Genomic DNA, 25,000 nt, shown 5'->3' with positions numbered 1-25,000 from the left:
AGACAGAGACAGAGAGAGACAGACAGAGAGAGACAGAGAGAGAGAGAGAGAGAGAGAGAGAGAGAGAGAGAGAGAGACAGAGACAGAGACAGACAGAGAGGCAGAGACAGAGATAGAGACAGAGAGACAGAGAGAGAGACAGAGAGAGACACAGAGACAGAGAGAGAGAGAGAGAGAGGGGGGGGATCGGGGTATGGAAGGTAAGGTCACGGTGGTGGTACCATATGCTTATATATATATGTCGTGCCGAATATGTAAAACTGGTCAATTAGCAAGAACTCATTTAAAATTAAGTCCTTTCTGAAATTTTCTTTTATACGTTTAAAAATATATTTTTTCACTAATATTAATGTAAAAATTTTTAATTTTGCACCAAAAGAATCTTAGAAAACTTACCTAACCTAATTATAACAAGAGCAATTTATTTTAGCCTCACCCAACTAAATATATTTTAGATTTGTTTACAATAATTTAATATTAAACAAACACAGTGAAATATATTTTTTTCGTTAGGTTCAGAATGATTTTGGCGAAATTATTGCATACACAAATTTTCATTTGTCCTATATGGCAAGATGAGCGTTGCTATTTAAGCTAAGATCGCAAGTATATGTCGTGCCGAATAGGCACGACATATATATATACATGTATATGTATATATTATATAATCATTTCCCAAACTGCGGCAGGCCGGGGTTCGACCCCACGACACATTGTCTCGCCTCAAGAGACACCTTATCGACTCAGCCATCGATCCTACAAAGATCACGCACCCAGCAGAGCTGTGTTTTTCTCGCGATCCGAGGACACTCGGCAATGCCGTTGTTACTGGCAATCCCGTTCAACAAGAGGTGACCATTTTCAAGGTGCGCATTAACTCAAGACTTCCATCATTCTAGTAGGTGGAGTGTACAGATCTCCAGTGACCGTGTGCAGACCCCAAACAACTTCCTAATGGACAAAGGAAGGCGCTAACAACTCAAACGGAGGACTTTTCAATGAGTCCATCGATGTTTCGCTCGGATGAAACATTATATACTTTCCCACCCATATTTCTACTTCCTCCATTATAAACAAAGTCGCCGCGAATGATATACCTAAATACACAGCTATTTTCTGAATGCTTAGATACGTCGACTTGTCTGATCAAATACGTATCCTCACATAGCTCTCCAAATGTGGTAAATGGGGAAACTTGACGAACCTTCTCTCCAATTCTGTTACACTATTGGTACTCAGTACCGGTGAACAAGACGCATGGAAAATACCTAGGCATCTTTATATATAAAAATACTTTCCCAAACAGTGGATAATTTTTTCAGTTCAATACAGTGAGTATATACTGCATATCTACCTCTGTATAATATACCTTACTCCAGGGTGATGCTACCAAACACTATTGTTACACAGGGTTTTGCAAGGCTACGTTATGGTTCTCAACTTTATTTACAAGCTGAGAGTTGTTACCTACATCAACTCATTTGAGAGTCTTTTTAATTGTTATGAGACATACAAATATGGAACAGGGTGAAGTTGAAGCCATGTGTGTGCCAGCAATTTCAGTTGGTCAATTGACTATTTCGTACTAATATGTTCCAGACACAAGTCATCCTGGGAATAAATAATCTCAGATGAAGTGATGTTCTGGAGAAAGGTACAGAGTGCAGTTGCATTTTGATGCCCGTCTTGTTATGCAGAAGCTCACTTAAAAACGTTAGTTAACTTCACTTTGATCCCTCCAGCACAAGTACTGTGTATCCTCACCGGCAGTATGTGACCTGGATCTCTGGTTCTCCTTGCTGTGGTAGACCACGGAACAACAACAAGTGGGAATGAAGACACTGGCAGCAGTGAATTCATTTTCAGACAACGTTGGGAAAATCCTACCTTGGGCGAAATGTCGTATTCAAGAGGAGTCTCTGCTGACAGTGAATTTATTTTTATCTTGCTTTGCCTTGTACTGTCGTAATAAGTTTGATCAAATGTACTGTCCAAAATAGTGTAAGATAAAACACGTTGCTTAGCGAAATTTAATTAAGAACTTCACTCTACACAAAGCTTCATCGAGTTACGACCTGATGAAACTCTACACAGAGAGAAAGTTGTCTCAATAAATGCTTGTTCTGCAGCCTGTATTTCTTACACTGTCGTCTGCAGGATCCCACTTGGACCCACATCTGAATGATTAAACTATATCCAGCAACTATTAACCCCCGCACATCTGCTAAGTATGAAAAAATAATGGAAAAATAAAAACAAATGTTGATTATTTTTTTAAATACAAACTATATATCATTATGCACCTATAATAACACCGCAGAAAAAAAAATTCCAGAACAGTACCTATAATAACACCACAAGGAACAATTTCACTCACCACCTACAACACCACAGAATGAACATTTCCACCACGGTGCCTATAACAACAACACAAAGTATAGTTTCAGCACGGTACTTATAATCTTAACTCAGTACCTACACTTAGATCCCCACTCAAGAAACACAGACGATGGAGTCAGGAAGTCAAAACAAAGACGATACCGATAACCGGATTGATACGTGTTTCATGCGAGAGTAAAGATCAGTGGGTATTGAGAAAACGTAGATACTATGAGTGTCTGCAGGTGGTGGTGGTGGATCAAGGTGGTGCTAGTTTCTGCAGGTGGTGGTGGATCAAGGTGGTGCTAGTGTCTGCAGGTGGTGGTGGTGGATCAAGGTGGTGCTAATGTCTGCAGGTGGTGGTGGTGGATCAAGGTGGTGCTAGTTTCTGCACGTGGTGGTGGTGGATCAAGGTGGTGCTAGTGTCTGCAGGTGGTGGTGCTCTCTGTCTTCCCTCCATCAATCCCTCTCTCGTTCCCTCAGCTCCCTCTTTCTTCCAACACTCTTACTCACTCTCTCTCCCTCTATCCAAACATCATTCTACCAATCTATCCTTCACCTCCATCAATCTCTTCCTTAACTGCATATTCCCTCCATTATTCTCCTTTCCTCTGTCAATTCCATCTTCCATGAAACAATATCCCTCCATCAACTGCATCTTTCCTCCATCAATCTTCCTCCCTCCCTCAACTCGTAAGCAGTCATCACATGCCTCATTTGCGGCTCGATACACCTTACCATGATGGACTGCAGCTGTGTTTTTATCATTCCATCATCAACTTTTTTGGAGTTCCTCCCTCGAGTGAGACGCTCAAGAGTTACCCTTCAAGAGTACCCATTGAGAGTGCCAGGAAAGACAGACAGACACACACAGACACACACAGACACACACAGACACACACAGACACACACAGACAGACAGACACACACACACACACACACACACACACACACACACACACACACACACAATCTCTCATTCTCGGAGTCGTGAAACAACAGAATTAACAAGAGCAGAACCACTGCTAGGGCCCCCAGTTCGACCCTCGTAATCAGCTGCAGGAATATTGCATTGTGTTCCCTTCATTAAGGTGGAGGGTCCCTAACTCCTGTTAAGACCTCAATGCCCCGATTAAGACCAGAACTTCCCATTACAGTTACTGTTTCTATTAGTGCTCGCGATTTCACCTCTAAGTGTGCCTGCATTCAGGAGACATTACTGGGCTGTGATTGCTGCTGTCACTTCTGCTATTGCTATTACTGATGATACAGCTGCTGTCACTTCTGCTGTTGTTGTTACTGCAGCTACAGCTGCTGTCACTTCTGGTGTTCCTGTTACTGTTGATAAAGCTGCTGTTACGTCTATTGCTGCTGCTGTTACTGCTTCCAAAGCTGCTGTCACTTTTGGTGTTGCTGTTACTGGTGATATAGCTACTGTCACGTCTACTGTTGCTGTTGCTATAGTTGCTGTTACTTCTGGTGTTGCTGTTACTGGTGATATAGCTGCCGTTACTTCTGCTGTTGCTGTTACTGTTGACATAGCTGCTGACACTTCTACTTTTCCTGATGCTACAAATGCTGTCACTTCAACTGATGCTGTTACTGCTGCTACAACTGCTGTCACTTCTGCTGTTGCTGTTACTGCTTAGTTTTTTTTTTTTTTTGCTTCTGTTGTTGCTTCTGCTATTTTGATGCTGCTGCTTCTACTGTTATGCTGTTGCTTCTACTGTTTTGGCGTTGCTGCTGCTTCTATTATCACATCGCTGCTATACATAACATTTGTTTACTCCCTGGTACAGTCAAAGTGCCACTACCACATTTCCACCAGCCCCTTTTCCAGTCTTGAGGCAGTACTTACATATGTCAATTGGAAATTTTGCAAACACACACACACACACACACACACACACAGATGAACCACAGGGGTGTTAGGAAGTATTTCTTCAGTCACAGAGTTGTCAGGAAGTGGAATAGTCTGGGAAGTGATGTAGTGCAGGGAGGATCCATACATAGGTTTAAGAAGAGGCACGATAAAGCTCATGGAGCAGGAAGGGTGACCTAGTAGCGTCCAGTGAAGAGGCGGGACCAGGGGCTGTGAATCGACCCTTGTAACCACAACTAGGTAAGTACAACTAGGTGCGTACACACTTACACGAATGGACATTAAATATCATATAAGGTGAAATAAAAGATGGAACCGCCGTAACAACTGCAGACATCACAGTCATTATGTAGACGAGACTGAGATAAAAGGTGCAACATTCCCTATAGGGTAGCAAGTACTGAAGACAGAGCAGGGATGGGGAAGCAATGGCGCTACTAATCAGAAATCAAAGGATTTCCGATGAGATTGAAGAGACAGACACAGGGTAGTCAGATGATTACCATGTGTCTGTCTGTAATATAGTAGTAGTAGTAGTAGTAGTAGTAGTAGTAGTAGTAGTAGTAGTAGTAGTAGCAGCAGCAGCAGCAGCAGCAGCAGCAGCAGCAGTAGCTGTGATATATAATCCGCCACCAAACAAGAGATCAACATAGCAGAAGCGACAAGAGCCTACGTATCCACAGCGAAACAACTATGTTCCATTTCAACCGTGAAAAGATTAGGACAACTGGAAATCACACGTAGGAACCGGCAGGTAGAGGAACTAAGATTATGGAGAAGGTATCATAGTCTCAGTGAACACAATCACATCTGGGTAACTGTTTTTCACTCTATGCTCATTTCCAGAGTGATCTAGAGCATATATGTAAGTTTTCAGTAGGGAGCTTGATGGTGGAGAGAGAGAGTATAAGCTGGAGATGCTGGCAGTAGCGAGGTAAGAGAAAAAGAATTGATCGTAGAAGGGGTTCAGATGGGGACGGTAAAGAAAGGATCTCTCTCTCTCTCTCTCTCTCTCTCTCTCTCTCTCTCTCTCTCTCTCTCTGTGTTGAATCACGGCTGGTCTGGTGGACACGCTCTACTGACGGCTAATTTTCCTTCGTTACCTATTTCAAATTCAAATTCTAAGTTTATTCTCTATAAGGATTACAATGCTGAGTTTACAGAATTTGGTTATTGTGTGGTTTACATGTAGTTAAATGATGATTACAGAGTGTACCACTAGAACACCTAGCATGGCTAGGCATTTCGGGCAGACTTAGTTTAATTCTTAATTTTAAAATATTACAAATTATGAGGTAAGTTGGTATTATGGCTAAGTGACTAAATACTAGTTTGTGAGTTTAGCAATGTGAATGCTTTTGTTTTGGCACAGTACATAGTTTCAGTATTGGAGTATCACAGGATTCATTATTTTAAGATTGAGGTTAATATTTCTGTTTATGGTCAAATGGGTGAGTGAAAGTGTAAGTGTGAACCACCAGGTGGTATTCGTGTAGTTAGTTGATGGGGTGTATCAGGGAGATAAGATGTTTTCTAATGGTAGTTTTGAAGGTGATGAATGTGTCTGCAGTTCTAGAGTTCTCAGGTAGGGTGTTCCAGATTTTAGGGCCTTTGACATACATTGAATTTTTGTAAAGGTTTAGTCGGACACGGGGAATGTCGTAGAGATGTTTGTGTCTGGTGTTATGCCTGTGGGTTCTGTCACAACTGTCAAGAAAGCATTTTAGGTCAAAGTTGATATTGGAGTTTAAAGTCCTGTAGATGTAGATTGCACAGTAATAAGTGTGGATGTACTGAACAGGGAGTAAGTTTAGATCTATGAAGAGTGGGGGGGGGGGGGGTTGCCAGGGATGGGATTTAGTGATTATTCTTACTGCAACTTTCTGTTGGGTTATTATTGGCTTTAGGTGTGTTGCTGCAGTTGATCCCCAAGCACAAATAGCATAGGTGAGGTATGGATAAATAAGTGAGTGGTATAGTGTGAGAAGGGCATTTTGCGGCCCGTAGTATCGTATCTTGGAGAGGATCCCAACCGTTTTGGATACTTTTTTGGTTATGTGTTGGATATGGGTGCTGAAATTCAGGTTGTTGTCAAGGTATAGGCCTAGGAATTTGCCCTCATTATGTCTGGTAATTAGAGTGTTGTCGATCTTAATGTTAATTTGTGCATCTCCTGCTTTGCTACCAAACATAATATAGTAGGTTTTGTCAGTGTTAAGCGTAAGTTTATTGGCTGTCATCCAAGTCGATATTTTGATCAGCTCCTCGTTAACAATGGTGTTGAGGGTGGCACGATTAGGGCGAGAGATGACATAAGTCGTGTCGTCAGCAAAGAGAATGGGTTTCAGGTGTTGGGATACGTTTGGAAGATCATTGATGTATATGAGGAAGAGCAGGGGACCAAGGACACTTCCCTGGGGAGCTCCAGTATCAAGTGGCTGTGTTGTTGATGCTGTGTCTTTAATGGTGACATACTGATACCTATTAGTAAGGTAAGATTTGAAATAAGCAAGCGCATGGCCTCTTATACCGTAATGGTCAAGTTTGTGGAGTAGGATGCCGTGGTCTACTGTGTCAAAAGCTTTTCTTAGGTCAATAAAAATTCCTAGTGGATATTCCTTATTTTCCAATGCTGTGTAAAGCAGATCTAGCATTTTTATGATTGCATCATTAGTGCTTTTATTTTTCCTGAATCCAAATTGGCAGGGGTCGAGTATGTTTTGTGCCGTTATAAATGAATATAGTCTCCTGTGCACGAGTTTCTCAAAGATTTTGGATAGCAATGGTAAGTTTGATATTGGCCTATAGTTAAGTCTGTAGGGTCACCACCTTTATGTATTGGTGTAACCCTTGTCATCTTGAGTAGTTTCGGGAAGGTGCTAGTTTCTAGTGACTTGTTAAAGAGTAATGAAATAGCATGCGAAAGGACATGGGCCGCTCGCTTGTACAGTAATGGTGGGACATGAGACAGATTCCCTGAGTTATTTTTAAGTGACTTTATAATCTCGGTGACTTCCGTGGGCTCAGTTGGTGCAAGATAGAAGGAATTTGGGAAATTCCCATCTAGGTAGTCCCCGGCATGGGCATTGGTATGTGGGATTTTATTGGCAAGATTAGACCCTATGGTTGAGAAGAAGTCGTTTATCTTGTTAGCTGTGTCAGTGGGATGTAGTGGTGTTTCATTAGGTTTAGTTAGGACAATATTCTTGATTTTTTTTAGTTTGTGGGTCCCTAGAATCTGAGTGTTTTCCAGGTCTTTTTTATATCTCCTCTAGTGTCTGTGAATCTACTGGAGTAGTATAGTTGTTTGGCTTTCTTTATTACTTTGGTGAGAACTGATGAATAGTGTTTAAGAATATCTTTGTGTATTAAGTCCTGTCTATATTGCTTTTCATATTGGTGTTTCTTGTCAATGGATTTCAGAATGGTGCTGGTTAGCCATGGGCAACCAAGCCGTTTGTTTGTGATTTGTTTTGTTTTTATAGGACAATGTTTGTTGCATAGTCTAAGTAATTTGTTGAGAAAAATGTATGTCCAGTCATCAATACCATTGGCCTTGGAGAATTCTGTAGGCCAGTCAACAGTCTCTAGGTCAGCTGTGAACTTCCTTACTGAGGCCTCATCATGGAGTCTAAATGAGACTTTGTTGTATTCAAGTGGTGGTTTACTAATGTTTGTCAGGAGGAAGGTAGGGTAGTGATCTGTAGTGCTATCTGTGATTCTCTCTGATTTGAGGGGGGGCTAGTATATTGGTCCATATGTGGTCTATTATGGTTGCACTTGTCTCAGTGAGCCTGGTTGGTTTAGTTATTGTTGGTATGAGAAGTGTGTTGTTCATATTGTTGATGAAATCAGTTACAGGCTGTTGAAGTCTCCAGCTAAGGTGGTGCTTATTCATTTGTCTGTTTGTTATTAGTGACTTTAATTTCTCACTGAAATTTGGGATGTTTGTGTGAGGTATCCGGTAAATGGCACCGATTGTTATAGGTGTCTTAAGGTTTTTTATAGTAAAATTAGCAAAAATGTATTCCCCATATTCATCACTAAAGCAAGTGGTGCTAATAGAAGATAATTGGTTAGAATAATAGATTGCAATACCACCCCCAACTTGGTTTGGTCTGCAGTTGTGAATTGCAGTGTATCCTGGTAGAGGGTAGATATCTATTGTGTCCTGCTTAAGCCAGGTCTCAGTAAGGATAATGCAGGAGAAGGGTGTCTTTAGTGATTCAAGGAGTGCCAGGAGGTCATCATAGTGTTTACTTAAGCATCTGATGTTGTAGTTAAGTACTGATAGACTTTTAGCATTGTTTAGGATAGCGGTGGCTTGTGATGCTGTGTAATAAAGGCAGTTACTTTCCAATAGGTTTTGATTGGGTGTCAGATTATGGAGGTCTAGATCAGGGTCAACGTGATCAATCATCTTCTAGGTTTAAATTATGGTTATTTATATCCTGAGTTGTGTGTTGAGTTCTAGTATTGATATCTGTAGTGGTGGGAAGTTTGGACAAGTATGTAGCTAGAGTATTTTGGTCATATAGAGTATAGTCACTACTACACATAATAAGGTTGATGTTGTCTATGTGTTGTGCTGGAATGAACTAAAGTACAACTAGGTATAAACTAGTAATATAAAAATGCAAATTAAAAATAGAACAAGACTCTCACTTGTAATTGCACTAAGGTCTAATATAATGACTTTTGTGGAGTCTATGTTTTGAGCTAGAATGAGCTATAGTACAACTAGGTTTAATCTAATAATATAAAAATACAAATTAAAAATAGCATGATCCATGAGACTGTTAGCCTTGCTAACCTTCCTCCATGACTCCAACTGCCCTGGCCATTCCCAAGACTACTACTTACCACGCTTCCACTCTTCCTCTCCTTTTCTTCCGTTCTTTCTTAAATCATTCCTCCCTAATTCCTTTCATTCATTTTATACCTCCCTCCTTTTCACCTCTCACACCATTTTTCATATTCCCTTCCTATCACCCTCCACACCTCACTTACACACTTCCTCCTTTTCTTCACCCTCCACCCCTCTCCTTTCTTTCCATCCCTCCCTCTCCCGTTCTCCATATCTAGTTTCCACACTCCTGCCCTACCATCTTTCCTTTCCCACTCCCTCTCTCATTTACCCTCTAATATATTTCCCTCTCTCTATCACTCTCCCTCCCTCCCTTCTCGATCTCCCTCTCCCTCCCTCCTTGTCTCCGTGCCCTGGAGGTTCGCATCACTCGATACGCAGGAAATTTGGCGATCAAAGGCAACGACCCAGGCGGAGGCCTGACGAAGTGTGCACCCGCGGGTGTGTGTGTACTGACCTAGTTATACTCACCTAGTTGAGGTTGCGGGGGTCGAGTCCGAGCTCCTGGCCCCGCCTCTTCACTGATCGCTACTAGGTCACTCTCCCTGAGCCGTGAGCTTTATCATACCTCTGCTTAAAGCTATGTATGGATCCTGCCTCCACTACATCGCTTCCCAAACTATTCCACTTACTGACTACTCTGTGGCTGAAGAAATACTTCCTAACATCCCTGTGATTCATCTGTGTCTTCAGCTTCCAACTGTGTCCCCTTGTTACTGTGTCCAATCTCTGGAACATCCTGTCTTTGTCCACCTTGTCAATTCCTCTCAGTATTTTGTATGTCGTTATCATGTCCCCCCTATCTCTCCTGTCCTCCAGTGTCGTCAGGTTGATTTCCCTTAACCTCTCCTCGTAGGACATACCTCTTAGCTCTGGGACTAGTCTTGTTGCAAACCTTTGCACTTTCTCTAGTTTCTTTACGTGCTTGGCTAGGTGTGGGTTCCAAACTGGTGCCGCATACTCCAATATGGGCCTAACGTATACGGTGTACAGGGTCCTGAACGATTCCTTATTAAGATGTCGGAATGCTGTTCTGAGGTTTGCTAGGCGCCCATATGCTGCAGCAGTTATTTGGTTGATGTGCGCTTCAGGAGATGTGCCTGGTGTTATACTCACCCCAAGATCTTTTTCCTTGAGTGAGGTTTGTAGTCTCTGACCCCCTAGACTGTACTCCGTCTGCGGCCTTCTTTGCCCTTCCCCAATCTTCATGACTTTGCACTTGGTGGGATTGAACTCCAGGAGCCAATTGCTGGACCAGGTCTGCAGCCTGTCCAGATCCCTTTGTAGTTCTGCCTGGTCTTCGATCGAGTGTATTCTTCTCATCAACTTCACGTCATCTGCAAACAGGGACAACTCAGAGTCAATTCCTTCCGTCATGTCGTTCACAAATACCAGAAACAGCACTGGTCCTAGGACTGACCCCTGCGGGACCCCGCTGGTCACAGGTGCCCACTCTGACACCTCGCCACGTACCATGACTCGCTGCTGTCTTCCTGACAAGTATTCCCTGATCCATTGTAGTGCCTTCCCTGTTATCCCTGCTTGGTCCTCCAGTTTTTGCACCAATCTCTTGTGTGGAACTGTGTCAAACGCCTTCTTGCAGTCCAAGAAAATGCAATCCACCCACCCCTCTCTCTCTTGTCTTACTGCTGTCACCATGTCATAGAACTCCAGTAGGTTTGTGACACAGGATTTCCCGTCCCTGAAACCATGCTGGCTGCTGTTGATGAGATCACTCCTTTCTAGGTGTTCCACCACTCTTCTCCTGATAATCTTCTCCATGATTTTGCATACTATACATGTCAGTGACACTGGTCTGTAGTTTAATGCTTCATGTCTGTCTCCCTTTTTAAAGATTGGGACTACATTTGCTGTCTTCCATGCCTCAGGCAATCTCCCTGTTTCGATAGATGTATTGAATATTGTTGTTAGGGGTACACATAGCGCCTCTGCTCCCTCTCTCAATACCCATGGGGAGATGTTATCTGGCCCCATTGCCTTTGAGGTATCTAGCTCACTCAGAAGCCTCTTCACTTCTTCCTCGGTTGTGTGCACTGTGTCCAGCACTTGGTGGTGTGCCCCACCTCTCCGTCTTTCTGGAGTCCCTTCTGTCTCCTCTGTGAACACTTCTTTGAATCTCTTGTTGAGTTCTTCACATACTTCACGGTCATTTCCTGTTGTCTCTCCTCCTTCCTTCCTTAGCCTGATTACCTGGTCCTTGACTGTTGTTTTCCTCCTGATGTGGCTGTACAACAGTTTCGGGTCAGATTTGGCTTTCGCTGCTATGTCATTTTCATATTGTCTTTGGGCCTCCCTTCTTATCTGTGCATATTCGTTTCTGGCTCTACGACTGTTCTCCTTATTCTCCTGGGTCCTTTGCCTTCTATATTTCTTCCATTCCCTAGCACACTTGGTTTTTGCCTCCCTGCACCTTTGGGTAAACCATGGGCTCATCCTGGCTTTTTCATTACTCCTGTTACCCTTGGGTACAAACCTCTCCTCAGCCTCCTTTCATTTTGTTGCTACATATTCCATCATCTCATTAACTGGCTTCCCTGCCAGTTCTCTGTCCCACTGAACCCCGTTCAGGTAGTTCCTCATTCCTGTGTAGTCCCCTTTCTTGTAGTTTGGCTTCATTCGTCCTGGCCTTCCTGCTTCTCCCTCCACTTGTAGCTCTACTGTGTATTCGAAGCTTAAAACCACATGGTCACTGGCCCCAAGGGGTCTTTCATATGTGATGTCCTCGATATCTGCACTACTGAAGGTGAATACTAAGTCCAGCCTTGCTGGTTCATCCTCTCCTCTCTCTCTTGTAGTGTCCCTTACGTGTTGGTACATGAAGTTCTCCAGTACCACCTCCATCATCTTAGCCCTCCATGTATCTTGGCCCCCATGTGGGTCCAAGTTCTCCCAATCGATCTCCTTGTGGTTAAAGTCACCCATGATCAGGAGCTTTGCCCTGCATGCATGAGCTCTTCTGGCCACTCTAGCCAGTGTGTCAACCATCGCTCTATTGCTCTCGTCGTACTCTTGCCTTGGCCTCCTGCTGTTCTGTGGTGGGTTATACATCACTGCTATTACCACCTTGGGACCTCCAGAGTGAAGTGTTCCCACTATGTAATCACTTTCTTCTCCGCTATCTCCTCTCTCCAGCTCATCAAAATTCCAGCGATTTTTGATCAGCAACGCCACTCCTCCACCCCCCCTGTTCCCTCTGTCTTTCCTCAGGATTTGGTATCCCGTTGGAAAGATGGCATCTGTTATCATACCTGTAAGCTTGGTTTCTGTGAGAGCTATGATGCCCGGTGATGCTTCTTTGACTCTTTCGTGCCACTCCTCCCACTTATTTGTTATTCCATCAGCGTTTGTGTACCATACCTTCAGTTTCCTTTCCAACACTGTGGTTTGGGGGGCCTGTGAGGGTGGGAGACCTGGTGGCATACTGTGGGATTCTATAGCTCGGTGTTGGGTGGAGGCTGTGGGTATGGATTGTAGTGTGTGTTGGGATGGTGTGATAGGTTGTATGGTTCTGAGAGTAGTTGTGTGTGTGCTTGCCCTTGCTGTTCTGTCCTGCTCTGACTGACCCCTGCTGGTTCCCTCCTTGTCTCTTTTCCTAGCTCCTTTCGCTTTTTTGTCCTCTCCCTCAGCTGTTGTCGTTCTGATTTTGTTCTGTCTCTGTCTAGGAACACCCTCTTGTACTCTTCCGAGTATTTCAATCATGGTTTCTCTTGGAGGATCCTGTTCCGCTCTGTTTCCGTCCTGAGAATCAGCTTGATTGGTCGGTTTCTCCCCTTCGAGTACCCCCCTATTCTCTGAAAATTTACAATCTCGTCCATCTCTTCACCTATTTCCGTGATGATTTTCTCAATCTCCTTTCTTTCTTCCTGCTTCCTTTCAGTGTGTGTCCTTTCCTCTCTCTCCTGAAGCCCATGGATAAACACTGATTTTGCCCTTTCTTCCTCCCATTGCCTCACCCTCTGTGACTCTGGATCCTGCCTGTATGTGGTCAGTTTCTCCCTTGATTTTTCCAGTGGCTCTTGATAGCCTTGTTGTGCCTCAGCATTCGACCTATCACCCTCTCCATCTGCAACCAGCTGATCTTCCCTTTCACTCCTTGGTCCTCCTTGGCAGATTGATGTGACCTTAGCATAATTCATAATTCCTTCCTTCCTGTGTGTGTGTGTGTGTGTGTGTGTGTGTGTGTGTGTGTGTGTGTGTGTGTGTGTGTGTGTGTGTGTGTGTGTGTGTGTGTATGTGTGTGCGCGCGTGCTCGCGCGAATAGCAATTATTAACACTACTCCATTTCCTATTAAGATTATATTTTTCATTCCGAGTTACTTTCTCAATTTAGCAAATACTGGAGAATATTGGTTAAGTTACTAAATATTAAACTATTTAGTTGTTCACAATGTAGGACCAAAGACAGTATTATCTCTTACCGAGTATTACGCAGTAATATAATAATATTTAACCTATTATTCATTCTTTAATTAAAAGTTCCCAAAAATATATTACGGGGCTTCATTTTTCGTTTAGTTTATTTCCTGGTTAAAGTAACCTGGAAATTCTTTATAATTTATCTGATAAAATAAACATCACGGTGTTAGGAAGTGACAGTGACAGAGGAGTAACTTTGTGTTGGAATGCTGTTGTTGAGTGTCGGTACTCTGACACTTGTTGTTGAGTCTCGGTACTCTGACACTTGTTGTTGAGTGTCGGTACTCTGATACTCGTTGTTGATTGTCGGTACTCTGATACTCGTTGTTGAGTGTCGGTACTCTGACACTTGTTGTTGAGTGTCGGTACTCTGACACTTGTTGTTGAGTGTCGGTACTCTGATACTCGTTGTTGATTGTCGGTACTCTGATACTCGTTGTTGAGTGTCGGTACTCTGATACTCGTTGTTGAGTGTCGGTACTCTGATACTCGTTGTTGAGTGTCGGTACTCTGATACTCGTTGTTGAGTGTCGGTACTCTGACACTTGTTGTTGAGTGTCGGTACTCTGATACTCGTTGTTGAGTGTCGGTACTCTGATACTCGTTGTTGAGTGTCGGTACTCTGACACTTGTTGTTGAGTGTCGGTACTCTGACACTTGTTGTTGAGTGCCGGTACTCTGACACTTGTTGTTGAGTGCCGGTACTCTGATACTTGTTGTTGAGTGTCGGTACTCTGATACTCGTTGTTGAGTGTCGGTACTCTGATACTCGTTGTTGAGTGTCGGTACTCTGACACTTGTTGTTGAGTGTCGGTACTCTGATACTCGTTGTTGAGTGTCGGTACTCTGACACTTGTTGTTGAGTGTCGGTACTCTGACACTTGTTGTTGAGTGCCGGTACTCTGACACTTGTTGTTGAGTGTCGGTACTCTGACACTTGTTGTTGAGTGTCGGTACTCTGACACTTGTTGTTGAGTGCCGGTACTCTGACACTTGTTGTTGAGTGCCGGTACTCTGACACTTGTTGTTGAGTGTCGGTACTCTGACACTTGTTGTTGAGTGTCGGTACTCTGACACTTGTTGTTGAGTGTCGGTACTCTGACACTTGTTGTTGAGTGTCGGTACTCTGACACTTGTTGTTGAGTGTCGGTACTCTGACACTTGTTGAGTGTCGGTACTCTGACACTTGTTGTGTCGGTACTCTGATGTTGTTGAGTGTCGGTACTCTGACACTTGTTGTTGAGTGTCGGTACTCTGATACTTGTTGTTGAGTGTCGGTACTCTGATACTTGTTGTTGAGTGTCGGTACTCTGATACTTGTTGTTGAGTGTCGGTACTCTGACACTTGTTGTTGAGTGTCGGTACTCTGACACTTGTTGTTGAGTGTCGGTACTCTGACACTTGTTGTTGAGTGCCGGTACTCTGATACTCGTTGTTGAGTGCCGGTACTCTGATACTCGTTGTTGAGTGTCGGTACTCTGACACTTGTTGTTGAGTGCCGGTACTCTGATACTCGTTGTTGAGTGCCGGTACTCTGATACTCGTTGTTGAGTGTCGGTACTCTGATACTCGTTGTTGAGTGTCGGTACTCTGATACTCGTTGTTGAGTGTCGGTACTCTGATACTCGTTGTTGAGTGTCGGTACTCTGATACTCGTTGTTGAGTGCCGGTACTCTGATACTCGTTGTTGAGTGCCGGTACTCTGATACTCGTTGTTGAGTGCCGGTACTCTGATACTCGTTGTTGAGTGTCGGTACTCTGATACTCGTTGTTGAGTGTCGGTACCCTGATACTCGTTGTTGAGTGTCGGTACCCTGATACTCGTTGTTGAGTGTCGGTACCCTGATACTCGTTGTTGAGTGTCGGTACCCTGATACTCGTTGTTGAGTGTCGGTACCCTGATACTCGTTGTTGAGTGTCGGTACCCTGATACTCGTTGTTGAGTGTCGGTACCCTGATACTCGTTGTTGAGTGCCGGTACTCTGATACTCGTTGTTGAATGCCGGTACTCTGATACTCGTTGTTGAATGCCGGTACTCTGATACTCGTTGTTGAGTGCCGGTACTCTGATACTCGTTGTTGAGTGTCGGTACTCTGATACTCGTTGTTGAGTGCCGGTACTCTGATACTCGTTGTTGAGTGCCGGTACTCTGATACTCGTTGTTGAATGCCGGTACTCTGATACTCGTTGTTGAGTGTCGGTACTCTGATACTCGTTGTTGAGTGTCGGTACTCTGATACTCGTTGTTGAGTGTCGGTACTCTGATACTCGTTGTTGAGTGTCGGTACTCTGATACTCGTTGTTGAGTGTCGGTACTCTGACACTCGTTGTTGAGTGTCGGTACTCTGATACTCGTTGTTGAGTGTCGGTACTCTGATACTCGTTGTTGAGTGTCGGTACTCTGATACTCGTTGTTGAGTGTCGGTACTCTGATACTCGTTGTTGAGTGTCGGTACTCTGATACTCGTTGAGTGTCGGTACTCTGATACTCGTTGTTGAGTGTCGGTACTCTGATACTCGTTGTTGAGTGTCGGTACTCTGATACTCGTTGTTGAGTGTCGGTACTCTGATACTCGTTGTTGAGTGCCGGTACTCTGATACTCGTTGTTGAGTGCCGGTACTCTGATACTCGTTGTTGAGTGTCGGTACTCTGATACTCGTTGTTGAGTGTCGGTACTCTGATACTCGTTGTTGAGTGTCGGTACTCTGATACTCGTTGTTGAGTGTCGGTACTCTGATACTCGTTGTTGAGTGCCGGTACTCTGATACTCGTTGTTGAGTGTCGGTACTCTGATACTCGTTGTTGAGTGTCGGTACTCTGATACTCGTTGTTGAGTGTCGGTACTCTGATACTCGTTGTTGAGTGCCGGTACTCTGATACTCGTTGTTGAGTGTCGGTACTCTGATACTCGTTGTTGAGTGTCGGTACTCTGATACTCGTTGTTGAGTGTCGGTACTCTGATACTCGTTGTTGAGTGCCGGTACTCTGATACTCGTTGTTGAGTGTCGGTACTCTGATACTCGTTGTTGAGTGTCGGTACTCTGATACTCGTTGAGTGTCGGTACTCTGATACTCGTTGTTGAGTGTCGGTACTCTGATACTCGTTGTTGAGTGTCGGTACTCTGATACTCGTTGTTGAGTGTCGGTACTCTGATACTCGTTGTTGAGTGCCGGTACTCTGATACTCGTTGTTGAGTGCCGGTACTCTGATACTCGTCGTCCTCCTCCTCCTGAATATCAGGCAACCGAGATAAACCGACCTAGTTAAGGAGGAGGAGCCGTAACTGAGAGTTTAAGAGGATGGAAGTGAGAGAGATGAGTGCAATAAAGAGGAAAGAAAGTGAAGGAGAGAGGAAAGCGAGAGAAAAGGGAAAAAAAGATAAAAAAAAAAAGGGAGGAAGGAGATTGAAGGAAAGAGGGAGAAGAAAGTTAGGACCGAAACGTTGTTATTTGTATATTGTTTTAATAACTGTATTTTGCCTTTGTATTATTTAAAGGTACGAAACAGAGATACAAAATTATAACTTCCAACAAACCTCTTTCATTATCACCACAACCAGTCTCGTCATCCTCTCCCCCCCTCACTATCATCATCATCACCACCACCATCACCACTTTCACCCCTCCGCCACCAGCACCAGCATCACTACCTTCGTTCATCTCACTCTACACTTCCTCACTCACCACCAAGTGAAAATCGATGCATGATTGAGCCTTGTGATGGCACGATTCAGACAACAACGTTGATATTCCGTCTCTCAGAGCTGAGACCGAGCAGGAGCGACGCGGTAAGAAATATTCCTTGCCAGACGAGGGGAATAAAATGTGAAATAAAAAAAAATAATAGCACAGGATCTATTACTACGACGTTTTACCAAAGTATTAGTGAAACGCTGTAATAAAATGATTCCCTATTATAAGTGTTTATTTTCTGAATTTCTACTTGTCGGCTTTGCCATCGTCTGTCATGGAATTAGAGGCTGCGTCTTATAGTACTGTAACTGTTGTAAACTATTATTTTCACACGTGTCTATAAGCAAAATTCCTTCACACAAGAACAAACAACACACACACACACACACACACACACACACACACACGACAGGCCTAGTGTTTAATCGACATGTGCCTAGGACAAAATGGTAACTAACACACACACGCACAAAACAAACCAAGTGTCTTTTGACAAGTGCATTTGATAACTGGTAACTAACGCACCATAACAATTGTTAGGAAGACTGAATCAGATGGAAATAGGATCAGAGTAAAGCTACTTCAACCAGGGTGATACTCGGGCCATCACGAAGAACAGGTACATAGAATATGATGCTCCTGGTGGCAGCAGTGAGGAACTTCTTGAACCACTTGAGAGGGAGATTACTGTACACTAATGTTTGAAATGGGGAAAGGAAAAGACGACGACAATGCAGAAAAAAAATACACAAGAGCCTGTGAGAAGTTCAACAAACAGCTCCTGGAGATCAGGCAGCATTAAACTTGGAAGTGAGAGGACAAAACAGACTGTGATTAGGAATACTGATCTAGTATTGAACACCTTCTAGAGTTTAATACAACTACATCACTGGAAAGAAACAATCTCCACTTTGGTACTTAAAGAATCTGAAGCCCTCGGAAAATTTCTGATATATAACAAGCTAATGGAGACGCGAGTGCTACTAGACGAGTGAAAATTGTCAATATCTGACAACTATACAGAGATGGAGAGAAACGGGAACCACTGACAAACAGGCTGGTGCCCCAAATATTGATATCTAGTGAGGTGATAAAAAACATAAGACAGCCCTGCTAACCCAAACACTGCCTCCGCTGCCAGACAGCCACTTAACCCAAGCTCCGAGAAAACAAGCCTTCTCCATTGCTACACAGTATCTACTTCAGTGATATAGAACTCAACTTGTCTACCCAGCAGGACGCCGGTGTATCATCAACCCCCCTCACCGCCGCCACCCAGGGAACAACAACAACAACAACAAACATGGCTGACTCCCCCTCCAACTCCACTCCCTTCAAAGGATTCATCCATGATAACTCAGGTATGATTATTCCTGACAATATCAAGGACTACATCGTTGCTCTAGAAAATGAAATCAAAGATATCAAAGCAACACTCGAGCGACGAGAATCCAAGATAACCAACCTCGAGAATAAGATCCAAAACCTTGAAGAGAAGATTACATCGGGAAGTGTTGACACAGAAAATACTCTAAAAGCAGCTATAGCCAGTCACACTGAGCAAAAAAACAACAATAAATATGAAGGTTGAAGAAGCAATCAAGGACTGGAATCAGAACATGCACACTAGACTGAATGAATACCTTGATTTCCAAGACAACAAAACTGAACAAGATAAGTTGTCTGATGCAGTTATAATAAACAGTCCACACATTCCTAGTGACATAACACAAGCACAGTGCAAAGAAACTGCTATCAGGATAATACAGAACCGGTGGTCTGGTGGCTAAAGCTCCCGCTTCACACACGGAGGGCCCGGGTTCGATTCCCGGCGGGTGGAAATTCCGACACGTTTCCTTACACCTATTGTCCTGTTCACCTAGCAGCAAATAGGTACCTGGGTGTTAGTCGACTGGTGTGGGTCGCATCCTGGGGGACAAGATTAAGGACCCCAATGGAAATAAGTTAGACAGTCCTCGATGACGCACTGACTTTCTTGGGTTATCCTGGGTGGCTAACCCTCCGGGGTTAAAAATCCGAACGAAATCTTATCTTATCTTATCTTACAAGTCATCGTGCAAAACAATGAAATCAAAGAAACACGTTTGCTAGGAAAACCAGGAAGTAAACACAGTATAATGATCCGACTTCATTCATACGATAAAAGAAAGGACCTAATTAAATCAGCAATTACAATGAAAAATGGAGTGTACATAAATGAGTGTCTAACAAAAAAACGTCAAAACCTTCTGTTCAGGCTGAGAAAACTTAAACAGGAAAACAAAATACATCAGTGTTTCATGCGAGATGGGAAAATACTAGTAAGGAAAACATCAACAGGACAACAATATACTATCTCAAATGAACACGATTTCTCTACCTTCCTTAGAAAAGCTGACATTTCTGTAACATTAGATAAGTGCCCTTAATACATATATACGTGTGGTGCATATAGTGTATGTTACTATTATATTGTACATTATTATTTTTATTATTTTTCATCACTAGCTAATGCCAACTACCTCCAATACTCTATACTTCTTTCTTACTGCTATTAATTGCTCATAATTTTAAATTACAAGTCAAATCTTACTCCAAATTAATAATATTCACTATTCTTACCTGTCCATTTAATTTTGTTTATCACTACTTGTTTTTTAGTCACTTTTCATTGTGTATGCAATTAGTGTATATTCCAATTACTTTTTTGCAAGTACCAAAACTATCTTTTGCTAGCTAGTACCAACTACCTCATTTTTTTACTTTTATTGTGCAATAAACTGCTCAATTTATTTAATATTACAAATCAGATCTTACTCCTAAACCAATATTATTTCATAGTGACCATCTGTCCATTTAACTTTGTTTACCATTACTTAATTTTAGTCCCTTATATATTTTCTCCTTTATTTTAGCTTTATATAACTACCCTAGTTTATATATTCACAATTGTTAAAATAATCAAGGTGCTATTCTCAGGTGCTAAAGTAGAATAATTCACAATTTTGCCATTATATTCCAAAGCTCATTTATTTGATTACCACTTTATTGTTCACCACAACTTAGATTAGTCCCTTTTATATTATAATTTTATACTATAATTCTAACTTTAAAGAATTACCTTTATAGTACTACCTACTATCATATTCCCAAGCTCCATTATTTGATCATCACTTTATTTGTATTAGTCCCTTTTATATTGTCCCCTTTATTTTAGCTTAAAAAAAAAAAAAAAAAAAAAAACTACCTTAGCTCATTATTTTACATTTGTTAAATAATTCAGGTGCTATTTTTTAGCTTAAGACTATTTACTTTGTTTTATACTTAATTCTAACTATAGATTCACTACAAATCTTATGATTACAAGCATTGATCCTGATACCAACCTCTTATTTAATGACTTAAATGAATCAAACAGTTACTGTAATTACTACACTGCAGAACAATCAAAGGCACTTCTCAGTGCCAACAACAACATAACTATCTTTAACTACAATATCAGATCTTTAAGCAAGCATTACGATGACCTCATAGCATTACTAAATTCCTTACATGCCAATATGTCCATCATTACACTAACTGAAACCTGGCTAAAGCCTGATAGTACAGATGTCTATGCCATTCCTGGTTACACAGCCATACACAACTGTAGGCCAGACCAACAAGGGGGTGGCACAGCCATATACTACTCAGACCAACTAGAATGTATCACTAATACTTGCACAAGGGATGAACATGGGGAATATATAATAGCCAAATTCAAATCCAAATACCTACAAAAACCTCTCACATTGATAAACATCTACAGAGTTCCACAGTCAAACATTAGCCAATTTAGTCAAAACCTAGGAAGTATGATAACTGATGCACGCATGAACAAAGATCACTTACTACTCTCAGGTGACTTCAATATAAATCTCCTGCAAGACCAGGACCCACACGTTACTGAATTCACAAACACAATGAGTAACTGCATGTTACTACCAACAGTAACAAAACCTACAAGAGTTACAGAGACTAGTGTTTCCCTACTTGACCACATCTGGACCAACACCATATCCCCTTTAAAATCAGGCATAATTACAGATAATACCACAGACCACTACCCTACTTTCCTCATAACAACTCTTGGTAAATTACCCCAAGACACTACTAAAATCACCTTTAGACTTCACAATGAGGCAGCCATTAATAACTTCACAACAGCAGTAGCAAACATTGACTGGCACACTGAGCTAGAAATCTATACAGATATTGACGAATGTATTAATAATTTTCTAAAAAAGACCCAATACCTCTATAACAAGCACTGCCCTAAAAAAACTAAACAGATGACAGCAAAGAGACTGAACAGTCCCTGGCTAACACCCAGCATTCTCAAATCCATAAATACAAAACACCAATATGAAAAACAGTACAGAATGGGTCACATAACCAGAGACCAAACAAAACGTTACTCGTCAATCCTAACCAGCCTGATAAGAAGGGCAAAAAAATTGTATTATGAGAACAGATTATCCAACTTACGAGGTGATACAAAAAAGACCTGGAAAACCCTATCAGAAATTCTGGGAACAAAAAAGATATCACGAAATAGCGAAATAAAATTAGCAAAATCAGATGAACCCCAACTCCCACCAACAGAAACAGCAAACAGACTCAATGATTTCTTCTCCACTATAGGACAAAACCTTGCCAATAAAATCCCAAGCTCAGATACCCCACCAAATGACTACCTCACCGGCAACTACCCGAACACACTGTTCCTAGCTCCGACTAACCCATACGAAGTCTCCCTTATTATCAACACACTAAAAAACAAGGCAGGAGATTTAAATACCTTACCACCCTTTATATACAAAAAAGTGTCACAAGTGCTATCACCAATCATTGCAACACTCTTTAACAAATCCATTGAATCCTCCACCTTCCCTACAGTACTCAAAATAGCAAGGGTCACCCCGATCCACAAAGGAGGAGACCAAACAGAGTTGAATAACTATAGGCCAATATCCAACTTACACCCTCTCTCAAAAATCTTCGAAAAATTAATTCATAAACGAATCTACTCCTACCTTATCTCCCAAAACATACTCAACCCCTGCCAATTTGGATTCAGGCCTAATAAAAATACTAATGATGCTATTATACACATGCTAGAACATATATACACTGCAATAGAGAAAAAAGAAGTCCCACTGGGGATCTTCATTGACTTACGTAAAGCTTTTGATACAGTTGACCATGACTTGCTCCACGTAAAATTGTCACACTATGGTATAAGAGGGCACTCCCTCAACTACCTCAAGTCATACCTCAGCAACAGAAGCCAATATGTGTACGCAAATGGGGCAAGCTCTTCTGCACAACCAATTACAGTTGGTGTCCCACAGGGAAGTGTCCTTGGCCCTCTTCTCTTTCTCCTATACATAAATGACCTACCAAATGCTTCGCAATTACTCAAACCCACACTATTTGCAGATGACACTACATACGTCTTCTCCCACCCGAGCCCAGTCACGCTAGCCAATACTGTAAATACCGAATTACAGAAAATATCTACCTGGATGAGGACTAACAAACTTACACTAAACATTGACAAAACCTACTTCATTCAGTTTGGTAACAGAGCTACAGATGTCCCTCTTAACATAATGATAAACGGATCACCTATCACAAAGCTAACAGAGGGAAAATTCTTAGGAATCCACCTTGATAATAGACTCAAATTTCATACACATATACAACAAATTTCTAAGAAAATTTCCAAGACTGTAGGCATACTATCGAAGATACGGTACTATGCTCCACAGTCAGCCCTCCTGGCCCTATATCATTCTCTTATTTACCCCTATCTCACCTATGGAATTTGTGCATGGGGCTCAACAACAAGTAACCATCTCAGACCACTAATTACCCAACAAAAGGCTGCAGTTAGAATGATAACAAATTCTCACTACAGGCAGCACACTCCACCAATATTCAATACACTCAACCTACTCACCATACAAAACATCCATACTTATTACTGCACCTATTACATACATAGAACACTTAACTCTGATATTAACCCTCCCCTCAAACATCTCCTTGCCAACCTCAACAGAACACATGACCATAACACAAGGCACAGATCACTCTTTGATGTTCCTCGTGTCCATCTCACGCTATGCAAAAACTCAATGCACATAAAAGGCCCTAAAATCTGGAATTCATTACCTGTAAATATAAAAGAAACACTACCTGTTTATAAATTCAAGTATCTTCTCAAAGATCACTTACTCACCCAAAACCAAATAAATACTGAATAACTGAACCTTATAAATTGTATATCTTAAATGTTTCTCACAATTATATCACATAAATGTTAAACCTAAAACCGAATCTAACTTTATTATTTTTTAAATACACTACCTAACAGAATCAAATTGTAAATAAATAAATAAATAAATAATAGAATAGCAGAACATCTGGAAAGAAAATCCTTTGTAACGAAACACCAGCACTGGTTCAGTGAAGATAAATCCTTAGCCCATAAATCTGAGACTTCTGTGATAGGATGAGGGAAGCCAGGCAGGGCAAAGCGTGGCCAGACTATTTTTATAGACTGTCAAAATACCTTTGACACTGTGCCACACAGACTGGTCCATAAAATAAAGAAACATGGAGAGGAAGGGCAAGGTGCTGCATAAAGAAAAGTGTTTTTCAGCTCCTGAAACCTGAAACTCGCACACTCACCAGGTTTAAGCTATAGAAAGTAGAGACTCTCAGACACACTCGATAAGACCAATACCTGAATTTATTCTGTTCCTAATTAATGAAAATGATCTGGCAAGGACACGTGTGCTTTCAAGTTAGTGTATATTGATGACGCTAACAAGAGTTCCAACACAGGCTGAATGAAAGAAAAGTGCAAATATGGAAATAAATAAAAAAAAAATTAAGTGGTTTCTCGTGCTGAATACCAAACAATACAAGGTAATAAAAATGGTAGATAAAAAAAATCATAGAAGGAACATTTTGCAACATGGGACGGAAACCACTTCAGAAACTGCACAAAGTAAGCTGATGTTATGTATTACATCATATCTATCTCCTTTGAGGCGAACAAATAACATAACTGTAGCACCACATCGAAAAAAAGGCGAAAGTATTCCCTTACAGATTTTCGAGTATAAAGTGCAGCTAGGATTTTCTCGTTTCATCAGACCCATAACAGCCAACACACCCGAGGAACAAGGAAAGACTCGAGTATTTTAGGTAATGAACCTTTATTGAGCAAGAGAAGAATCGAGAGAGAGAGATGTAATTCACTTATAAAATGAGATTTAACAACGTGCTCCAGCTACGGGTCATCATGACTAAGACCAGCTTCATGAAACACTTGTCCTGTGTCCTAACGAACTTGACCCAACTGTACGAGGGTAATTGGAAGGAATCAGAGTGCTAAACTCGGCCATATGGAGTAAATCAGTGTCCTTTTAAGCTATGTAAAGGTAATCTTTGTGCCAATAAGGGCAATACGGAGGGGATTTAAATAGTCATTTGAGCTATGTGAAGAATTCTCAATATCCACTCTAGCCATACGGATTTAAATTCAACTTCGTTTTAAACGTACTGAAAAAGTGAAATGAAGCAGAGAAAGAGGCGTCACCATGAGCTGATAACATCACCTGCCCAAACATGTACACATGTGTGTGTGTGTGTGTGTGTGTGTGTGTGTGTGTGTGTGTGTGTGTG

This window comes from Cherax quadricarinatus, chromosome 14 (genome assembly GCF_038502225.1).
Source record: "Cherax quadricarinatus isolate ZL_2023a chromosome 14, ASM3850222v1, whole genome shotgun sequence".
In the NCBI taxonomy this organism is placed as follows: domain Eukaryota; kingdom Metazoa; phylum Arthropoda; class Malacostraca; order Decapoda; family Parastacidae; genus Cherax; species Cherax quadricarinatus.
The sequence above is the reverse complement of the archived record's forward strand: the minus strand, read 5'-3'. Positions refer to the sequence as shown.